Source organism: Medicago sativa, chromosome 3, assembly GCF_051527215.1.
Source record: "Medicago sativa cultivar Bolivia chromosome 3, Bolivia_mono, whole genome shotgun sequence".
Lineage (NCBI taxonomy): Eukaryota > Viridiplantae > Streptophyta > Magnoliopsida > Fabales > Fabaceae > Medicago > Medicago sativa.
In genome coordinates, this window is record NC_140751.1 from 56,617,177 (window position 1) to 56,628,752 (window position 11,576).

The window sequence follows — 11,576 nt, forward strand, 5'->3', positions numbered from 1 at the left end:
AGAATAAAACAACAAAGTACCCGAAAGACATATGTTGCTATCAACCTATCAATCATAAGCATTTTTAGATACTAGAACTAACATAAGATACTTTTTGTATTCGGAACAAATAAGCTAATTAAATTATATGATTAACAACTTGTTCTTGTAAGACAAAAAAGACAAATCTCAACTTGCTCAAAAATTTAGACAAACAAAATAAATATATGATTGTGGACCACCTAATCAAAATAATTTTGTAGTAAAATAAATGAAGTTGAGAAGTCTCACTTCACATATGACTTTCCAAAGAATTAAGAACAATTATCATAGCGTAGAAAAAGGTTTAAAAGAAATGAAGTTGAGAAGTCTCACTTCACTTCACATATGACTTTTACAATGAGATTTTTTTAATAACAAAACTACAAAAGTGAGATATTTTAATTTTAACTGGATTGGGAATCTTAATCTTTTGAAAGAAAAAAAAAGGATATTCTAAAATATATTCTTATATTCAGTCTTAGAAAAAGGTTTATTTTTTAAAATAAAATATATTGCTTAACTTAACACTCATCAGCATTTTTTAATCCTTGAATAAATAACCTAATTTTTTGTATTAGGAATAGGTAAGCTAATTTATTTTTTATTTTTTTTTGTTACAAGGAATAGGTAAGCTAATTATTAAAGCCAAATATCAACTTGCTTAAAAAATTATTAAAGCCAAAATTTAAAATCGCATCTTCGCTTGACCGTCTAAAACGGAAAAATAGCATCTTTGCTTTTTTATTATATGAATTTGTTTTTTTTACAAAAATAAACAATATCATTCATTCGAAGTGATGGAGTATATCGATACAATACAAATTTAAAAACGCTAAAAACAAAAAGGATAAATATGCGAACAAACTCACAACATACATGCTAATAGTATAAAACTAAAAAGTTCATATCCTACAAAAATGACTATCCAAACCACCAAAATACTCATGTTTCCATATCTGCAACGTTGACAACGCAAAAGTCATTAATTGAATCTGCACCTGTTCAAAGGTAATTTTTCAACCTTAATCAAATAAACACCGCGCTAATACGGAAAATCAAAAACACACCGTGCATAGACAGAAAATCAAAATAAACAAAGTTGTGGTAGACGACAAAATCACAAAACCAACAAAAGAAAGCTGAAAATATGTGAAAAATCACTTATTTAACTAAAAAAAGAAAAATAATTTGGATGAGTGATTTCAAGTCCAAATTGATCATAAATCAGCTCTCTTTTGTTTGTCAAGAAGAAGAAAAGTTGTGACGGCTAAAGTTTAGAAAATTGAAAAGAGAAACAATTATTACTGATTATATAAATCTTGAAGTTATACTCTCTACGATTGAATTTTATATATCTATACTATATATAAAGAAAATACCCCATTTCAGCTCATTTGAGCTGGATTTTTTCTCTTTTCAAAAAGGCCCCCAATTTTCAATATAAATAACACATGTAACACATAGATAAAAATATATTTAAATATTAAATAAATGTAACAAAAACTATATGAATATAAATATTTCATTTTTTTTCATTTATCATTTAAAAAGTGTAATAAACTAGATGAATATATTTATACTTACTTTTTCATTATCTCAATTATACTCTTAAACAACTTTTTCTATGATAAAGATTGTTGTTGGTGTCATTAAAAAAAAGAATTTTGATTATATTTTTTTGTTATATTGTTGGTGTCATTAAGATAGGTAATCATGATTAGTTTGATTTGTTATAACTTGAAAGCAACAAACATTCATATTTTTAGTTTTAAATCAAAATCAAAATTTCATATTAAAAACACCGTTCATAATTTTCAAACGTTAGTGCAATAAAAAGAACGGTTTTTCGCTAGTTCCAATAATTATATGCAGCTCATTATATAATAGCAATTGTATTGGATATATTTGCTATGAAGATGAATTTCTATCTAATAGTTTGGCGCATAGAATACATGGTTCACATAAAAAATTATATTCCCTCCGTCCCTATATGTAAGCACCTTTTGCCTCTAATAAAAGGGTGCTTACATATAGGGACAGAGGGAGTATTAGATATATTCATTACACAACCAACATGAATAGATCTAAAGATTGAATAGACTCTCACTAAGCATTGAAACTAACGATTGAATCATGGTTTAAAGAGATACTCACATTTAATGTCTATCGTCTCTCGAATAAGAATACAACTAGGAAATGGAACATCTTGAAAAATAAAAAATATCTATTTGTTAACAAGAATACTTTATTTGTGTTAACCTTCCAGTTTCTAAGAAAATTGACAGCAGTAATCTTAAGTTGGACTAGGAAGTAAGTAAAGTCTGTCATAAAAAAATACGGTTATTGAGAATATATAAATTAAATATTTGATTTAAAAATAAAAATAAATCGTTTAAGTATCTTTTTAATCTCTTAAAATCTACAGCTTTTTACCTATTTTTCAAGTATACCATTTTCTTCATTTGGTTCTTAGTAGTTTTTGTTCTAGTCCCCGGAAAATTTACTTATAATAAAATTAGTTTTTTCTTTTCTTTTTTCAAGTAGTCTATCGGTTAAAAATTCACCATTTGAGAAGAATAAATCCCAAATTTTCTAGCTTTGAGTCTTTCTTGGTTTTAGGTCTAGCTGCCACTTCCTGCGAGAAGTACTTGGTTTCTGCTTATGTTTTTTGTGTGCTTCCGCCGTCACAAATTGTAATTCCAATTTCTATGTTCTAAGTTGTGATTCAATTCCGATTAGGATTCCTGGTTCTTGTTATTTGTCGTTTTCCCTTGGTTTGTTATTTGCAATGCCCTGTCACTGGTTGGTGCATGTTTCTCTGCTCTTCATTGATATCATGGAAAAACATGAAACAAGCAAGAGTCTTTAAATCTTCTACTGAATCTGAGTATCATGCAATGTGTACCGCTTGATCAGAAATAATTTGACTTCGTAGTCTTTTGGTTGAACTTGGATTTCCTCAAACAGAGCCAACCTCACTTTATGCTGACAATAGAAGCGCCATCCAGATCTTTTTGTTCGACCTCTTGCAGATTCCTTGATGATCAGGATCATTTGTTCTTTTCTTGTGCTTTTTATAGTCAACTTTGGCTTTTAATATCGGGATGGTTAGGCATCTCAACGACTCTTAATTTTTCTTTAAACCAAACTACAAAAAGAGCATGGCCACGTTCTGAACTAACCGACAACAGCAAGGCGCACCAACGAGAAGCACCCCAGGGGAGCAAAACAACAACCAAACAACCTACACCCACCACAAGATTGCGGCCAATGTCACTTACAAACTGATATCGACCCCAGCATAAGACCGATTTTACCCTTTACTAATGGTCAAGGTATTAAAAACTCGGCTGCGACATAAATGTGTAGACGGTGGTTGTTACCATTTCCTCCGTTTTGACACAGTGAACAAAAATCATGGAAACGGATGCGACAAAAATTCGTTACCGGCCTCAAAATCGATAGGAAACGAATTTATTGTATCACTTGGTTTTTCTATCATCTTGTCTCTTTTAAAAAACATTAAAACCTAAATCATTTAGTGGTTAATTTGATTTTTAACAGAAACAAATTAAGTATAAAATAATGAAATACAAACATTATGAAATTATGAATAAACAATGAGAAATTAAGTTATTATACATTGTAAGATGGTATAAATAATTTTAATAAGATTTATGGAATGTTGTGTTAAATCACACGACGAGGATCATGATGAATCGACCAGAAGCTTCCTCATTTAATAGTATACATTAATTTGATTTGCAAGGAGAGGCTCTGCATCATCTGAAAAACATGTTGTGGCAAGGAGAATATCGGTGAAACCACAATTTAGGAGGCTACTAGCTATCAGAGGCATCCCGAAGGTGATGAATTGACCAAAGCTGATCCTAATTAAAGTGTTTCTTTACATGTTCCCTTGTTTTTTTTAGATAGCATAAGTATCTAATTTCTTAGGTTAGATCATGTAGACGACCCTTTATGTAACTTCTTGAATCATGTGATCGGTGGAGTAGCCTTTGAATACGAATGTCCATAAAACGATCTAGTCTTATTGACTACTAACCCTAACCTTTAGGACTTGACCTAGTCATAACCATTCAATTTGTCATAGCCTTTGTAAGAACAGTGTTACCCTCATTCAAACCTTCAAAGTTTATAGACTCACCAAGACAGTGGCCTAGATTTTTTTTTAAATGTCGTCAAAATAAATAGGCAGTTGAAGACATTGGACCAACTACCAATCAGTGAAAGAAAGGGAACTCCCAGAAGACGTAATCTCCATTTTATATTTCTTTTCCTCCCATTTAAGTATATTAACCATTGCAAAGTGCAACCCCTAAGTTACATTAACTTAATCACACTCGTAATAACATTGTCGAAATTTTACAATCCTTTAGGAGACGAACTTATAAAGATTATTACTTGAATGATAATTTAATAGAATTGCTAAATTTATCCATCAATTTTCTTGGCACCGTTGTCAGGGATTTATGGTTAATTTCAAGAAATAAACTGTGAATTTGATTAGGGTTGTAAATATTGATAATCATTTTGGTTATTTAATTTTTTTAATTGTTTATTGTCTTATATCGTTTAAATTATTGTAAATAAATTCAGTTCTTTTGTTTTTCATAATTAAAAGTTGAAAACAAACATTTTTCTTTAAACCAGCAAGGAAATAGAGGGGTTTCACCACCACTAGGTTCTACAATAGAAAATTGTTACTAAAACTCAACTGCTTTGTGCAATCAAACCAAACATGCAAACTGATTTAATTTATTTTATTTTTTATTTTCTGTTTCAAGAAGTACACGATTTTACTTAATCACTTTATTACTTGAAAACGATTTGGTGCATTTTCCAAATTTAGTCATCAAATGACAATCCAATATGCTATGTGAAAATTGGCTCGTCCAATGTTTGAATGTCAAACCCCATTCAAAGTATGTTGCCAATAAACTGCGCCATCAATCACTTGAAAAGGAAATGAAACGAAGAGCATCGTCAACGACTTATTACAACTAAGATTCATCACAGAGATCAACTACACTGAATGGCTATCAAATTTGGTGCTAATAAAAAACGATAGAGGAAACTGGCGCATGTGCATCGATTACAAAAACTTAAATAACATGTTCCCCAAGGATGCTTATTTGGGTATATCCAGATCTCAATGTCTGACAAAGATAAAGACATGATGACATTCATGACTAAGAATGCGAACTACAGGTACAATGTTATGCCTTTCAACTATATAAACTTGGGGACATATGGTTAGTAGGTTCTTTAAGGAAGAAATTCGGGGCACGCTCAAAGTATACATGGATGACATGATAGTTAAGTCTGCTCAAGAACACCAACACGAAGCTCACTTGAAAGTTGTATTCGATTGTACCCAACAATAAAACATGAGGCTGAACCTGGAGAAGTGTACATTTGAAGTCAAAGCCATAATTTTTTTTTGCTTTCTGCCACACTAAAATGGGGATCGAAGTAAACCCCAATAATTGCAAAACAATTATAAATATGTAAACACCCCCTATATATATTCCTATCTAAATCTGCCCAACACGCTCATCCTTTCTACAAGTTTTTATGAAAGGAGGAGCAGTTCGAATGGACTTTAAATTGTGAAGAGGCCTCCATAAACTTCAAAAAGGTCCTCTCTCAACAACTAGTCCTTTCAAGACCATTGGTGGGGGAAACTTTTTCACATATTTATCCGGATCCGAAAAGACTGTGACCACTGTTCTTGTGATAGAAGTGGGAAACAACTATTTCCTAGTATACTTATCTTCCCAAGACTCTACGAGCATGGAAACCAGGTACCAGAAGACTGAGAAGATCGAAATGACCCTTGAGGTAGCAACTAGGAAACTCAAAAGAAATTCTACGGCCTATTCAGTTGTGGTCCTCACCGACCAACCTTTAAAGCATGTTCTGTTTAGACCTTACCTAGTAAGCGGATGAGAAGTGGTCAATAGAACAATATGAGTTTGATATTTATTTTCAACCTCAAAAGGCGCTTAAAGCACATGTTTTCGCTGACTTCAATATAGAACTCACCTCGACAATCGGTGACTTGTGTGTGAAACACAAATCGTTTTCATTGACAAATCGTTGAACAATGTTGCATTGTTTGTGCCCTACATGCATATGAGACATGCATGAGGAAATGGTATAAACAAGTGTTGCTTCGATTCTGCAAGCATTTAATGTCAACTTCCCCCACACAAGGGAACCTGCTTTCGAGGATCAACAAGTAAACATCATCAACCAATCTTCCATCCATGATTTTGGGTCGGCTACATATCTGTCTCCTTCATTAAGTCCCTTGTCTTATAAACAGTAATTTCTTGAGGGAAACTGTTGGAACAAAATGTGTTTAACATTACCCTTTAGAGTTTTGATGATAACAAGGTATTAAAAATTGTCAATTGGATATGCTAATATTTGTTCAAGTGTACAGGACCATAGACAAAAATTTGGTATCTTTATTAGGTTCTGGAAGAACAAAAGAGAGCAATGAAATCAACAAGAAGTAAGCTTGAAGCATCTGAAGACATGCACTCCTGAGGTGCTGACGTCATCAGAAGCACCTCATCAGAAGCAAGTTCACCAGAAGCACATTTTCCTCAGAAGCTCTGAAGATCATCAGGAGCTGAAGATCATCAGGAGCTGAGAAGAATTAAAGCTTCAAATGTTGTTCAAAAGATTTAATCATGCCTAGTATTGCAGAAGACCAGATGAGTGAAACAACGACTAATTCAAAAGGATTTGAAGGCATTGGATGCTGGTTCTTTGAAGAGCGTTGAAAAAGGACAATTATATGAACTGTACAACCACTACCTCCACTACTCTGTTTTGTCTCTGTAACAAGACAAGAACAACAGCTGTGCCTGCAACGATGTTCCTCCAGACATGGAATGGATTTGAAATTGGTCCTTCATAGGACAATAACCATATCAGGCAAAAGATCATTGGTGATTTGATCAAGCTTCAAACGACTCTTTTTGATGTGCTGGCAATTTCACAACGTCTCTTTCACACCTCTATATAAAGGAGTGAAGACTTAGAGAATAAGAGAGACTCACAGCAATTTACAAGCACCAAAACTCTGCTGAAATTGTTCTGCATCAAAAGTTCACATAGAATTTCTTAACCACTTTCATATCTTAGAAATTCTAGAGTCTTAAGAGTCTGTATCTGATTTGTATTGTGAACACCACTGATTGTATATCAAGTGTTCAACCTCTAACAAATTTCTTTGTAATTATGTTTGAATAGAAGTCTCTTGCAGTTGTGCTTGAGCATAGGAAGTCTCTTGATTTTGTTCTTGAGCATAGGAAATCTCTTGCAGTTTTGCTTGCGTAAGTTTGAAGTCTCTTGCAGTTTTAGCAGTGAGCAGTTGTAATCAGATATTACATTTTAGTGAACTCTTCTTGGAAGTGCAAGGGGGACAGGACAACTTCCGGTTTGTGGAAGGAACCTATATAATTGCTTTGTGTCTCTCTTCTCTCTCTCTCTCTCTCTCTCTCTCTCTCTCTCTCTCTCTCTCTCTCTCTCTCTCTCTGTTTTTATCCGCTGCATTTAGAATCTGAACATCACTTCATAAGCTGAACTCTATCTGCTTCTGACCAGTGATTTCAGTAGGAGAAAACGAAGAAAAATCTAACACAATTCAACCCCCCTTCTTGTGTTTTTCTCACCTTCAGAAACTACTCCGGACTAGGCCTTAACCCATATCAGCGACCCGATAACAAAAATCCACGCTGGATTGGGAACAACATAGGATCTTCCACGAGCTTCGTCGCATAGAAATACGACTCTGTCTATCAAGACCGTTGCTATGAACTCTAATGAACTACAGTCTTCCTCGTCGGGTTTCACGAAAACGACTATGCCTGGGCACACCTATATAAGGGTAGTTACGCGTCATTCTAGAGAGTTCTTTCTAGGTTCTCTCTTTGAAATGTCAACGTACTCTCACCTAGGAACTAACTCCATCGTGAACTAGCATAGCACTGTCGTACTTACGAAGCTATTTTGGAAATAGGTAATGTAGGATGTTTCAATGGATTACAATTTATTTTGAAAAATATATTACCGCTAACCCACATGATTCGTGTGTCAGTCATGCTATTATCTCTCGCACCATATAGCAATCGTCATTCTAGGTTCGCCACTGAATGCTTAATTATTTTACGGAATCGTTCGTGTAGTTTATGTAATCAGTTATCATACACTTCAGTTTGGAAACTTAGATCCGATAAAACCTGCTTCAACGAAATGCTATTATTTTGTTTGTTTTTTAATAATGCTAGTTACGCAGGACAAAAAAAAAATTACGGTTATATTGCTTTTTTTTTTTTGTTGAAGGACACAATTATTCTTAAAATACTGATAATCTTAAAAATAATAAGAATATCTGTGTCCTAAAAAAAGTAATATCATCATAGTTTCGTCTTTTTGGCTGTCCTACGTATCTAGCATTATTAAAAAAAAAACAAAACAACATGCCATTTGTTTTTTTCAATCTACCTATGTTTTTTACAATAGAAATGATATTTGTAGAACCACTTTTTGACAGCTTTTTCTCTGATACACACATTATGTTTTTACTTTCTCTCTCTACTGATTTGGTGTTTGTGCCAATACCTCTTTTTCTTTGTAAAATTATGGTTGTCCCAAAAGTTGTCAATCAAATGGTTGTTCAAATAACACAACTCTTTTTACAATGGTCATATTGCTTTTTAGTTCTATAAAAAGACGTAAAAAATATAGGTACCTCGTTTTGGAATGTACCTGTATTGCTTTCCTCTAGATATTGCAGTGTAGCTATGTTTCTTTATCTCTATAAACCCATACACTATTTCCTAATATATATTTGAAGGTTTAAATATCCTCTTCAAAAACAAAAATGTATTTTGGTCATTGTTGTTATGTTTTTTGTATGATAAATTGATAGGGGCAATACATTGTAATAAGAAGAGTTCGACGTTTGAATCCCAAACAATCTATCTATTCACTTTTAAAGATGAACTTCTTGTCACTAGCCTACTTGACAAAAAAACCAAAAACATTTCATTAATAATAACTGTTGGAAAATATAGAGCGTGAGGGAGCTAGTGGTAGGAACACACATTAGTGATGAGCATATTGTAGGAGGAGACACATTAGTGATATGGTGAAGCCTTCAATATTATTGACATTGCATCTCAAAGGCTTAGAGGCTTGAATACAATTGCACCCATATAAGTCTATTTATAGGTGCTTATAGATATTTCTAGAACTAGAATAATCTAGGCCTTTGTTTGCCTTTTCTACATTAGAATATTATGGATGTTTCTAGGCTACAACTTAACCTAGACATTAATGGAACAATCTAGAAACATATAATAACTTTAAGCTTATTCTAGTTTTCTCTAATGTATTCTAGAAATATCTAGAAATGTGCATCATATTTCAACACTCCTCCTTGATGCATATTTCGAAAACTTCAAATGTAGTACGTAGTTGCTCAAACATAGATTTGTGCTATCATCTCCTCCTGCATTGATACTCTTCATAGTTGATCAATTTGACATGATAGAAAATTTGTGCCACCTCTTGCCATAATATTTGTTATTGGTCTCCTTGCTAGTCTTGTTGAAGACTTCTGCATGGACCATTCTTCCTCCTTAGTTGCATGTGAATCTCCTTGTCGACATTGTTGAAGATTTCTGACAGGGAGAATTTCTTGTTCATAGTTGCTTGTGAGTCTCCTTGTCACTCATGTAGTAGATTCTTGACAGGGACTCATTCTTGCTCTAGTAGTTACCTATGCTTGTACTCAAGTTAAGCATCAGAGGTCACAGGTCTCCATTTATATTTATTGCCTGGACTTGTGCTCTATTCGAACTTGAGTGTCTTATTCGCCATAGGTCTTCGACATTAGTCGGACTTGAACTTTAGAGGATCGGGCTGTTAGGCTACCTGAACTCCTCTATAGCCTTCTTAGTTTTTGTTTGAACTCAAACAGAGTAGAGCCTTGTGGCTACATGTACTCCTTTTGTGTTTGAGTCATAGACTGAGAATTTCTACTTTTGAAGAATTCGTGTTATAGAAGAACATATAGTTGGTGACACGAGGTCATATTTTGCTACGCCCTGTTAATGACCGAACGCAGCTCTGATACCACTGTTGGAAAATATAGAGCGTGAGGGAGCTAGTGGTAGGAACACACATTAGTGATGAGCATATTGTAGGAGGAGACACATTAGTGATATGTAGGAGGAGACACATTAGTGATATGGTGAAGCCTTCAATATTATTGACATTGCATCTCAAAGGCTTAGAGGCTTGAATACAATTGCACCCATATAAGTCTATTTATAGGTGCTTATAGATGTTTCTAGAACTAGAATAATCTAGACCTTTGTTTGCCTTTTCTACATTAGAATATTATGGATGTTTCTAGGCTACAACTTAACCTAGACATTAATGGAACAATCTAGAAACATATAATAACTTTAAGCTTATTCTAGTTTTCTCTAATGTATTCTAGAAATATCTAGAAATGTGCATCATATTTCAACAATAACAAGTGCATACATAAACTCATTCGTTTGTCTGTTAATGAACTCAACATGATAGTTCCTATAATTATTAGAGAACACACGTCTACCTTATGCTATATTGTCATTGAAATCCAAAACGTCTACCTGATTATTGTTGAAACTATCCGCCACTCTTTTGTAGCTCAACTCAAAGTCAAGGACCCAATGTAGAGTAGATAAAAGACCTAAAGTTTCACTTCTACCCACTTCAAGAGTAAGTGAGAACTACTCTGATATAGGAAGCACAAATTAACATTAGTCATCTCAAATACAAACTCCAATACCCATTCTATTTTGAAGACTTAAAAAAGAGGCATCAATATTACATTTGAATCAATATTACATTTGTTTATAAAACAATAACATTTGTACAACTTTTTTTCTCTATACTCATTCAATATTTTATTTTATCTATACCTCTCTCTTCCTACCGCATCATCAGTGTAGAAATGACATCACTCTCTCTCATTTCTCTCTCTCTCTCAAGATATATACATCTAATGGAGTGTCTACCAAACATTTTCCTTGTTTATATTCTAATATATCTGAGATAAATGACTAAAATAAATATAACAACATATATATTAGAGGGTCAAATTGACATATGAATAAATTTTTTAAAGACTAAACATAACAACATAGATCAAAAGCAAACGGATCATAGTTGCAAAGACTAATAAAATAAAAATATTTTCATAGGAACTAAAAGCAAAAAAAATTTAAGACAGTTAATCTTGCAAGACAGTTCATCTTATATTAATCAACAATTCTAAACTTAATCAATGAAAGTTTGTCTCTTATTGTACATCAATGAAAGTTTGTCTCTTATTGTACATATATATCCCAATTTTATATCTATTCAATAACATATATACTACACTAAATATACAGTCAATTTGGAATTTTTTATGAAGTTTAAGGTTATAAAGACCGTACCATGTTCTGCTTGGAATT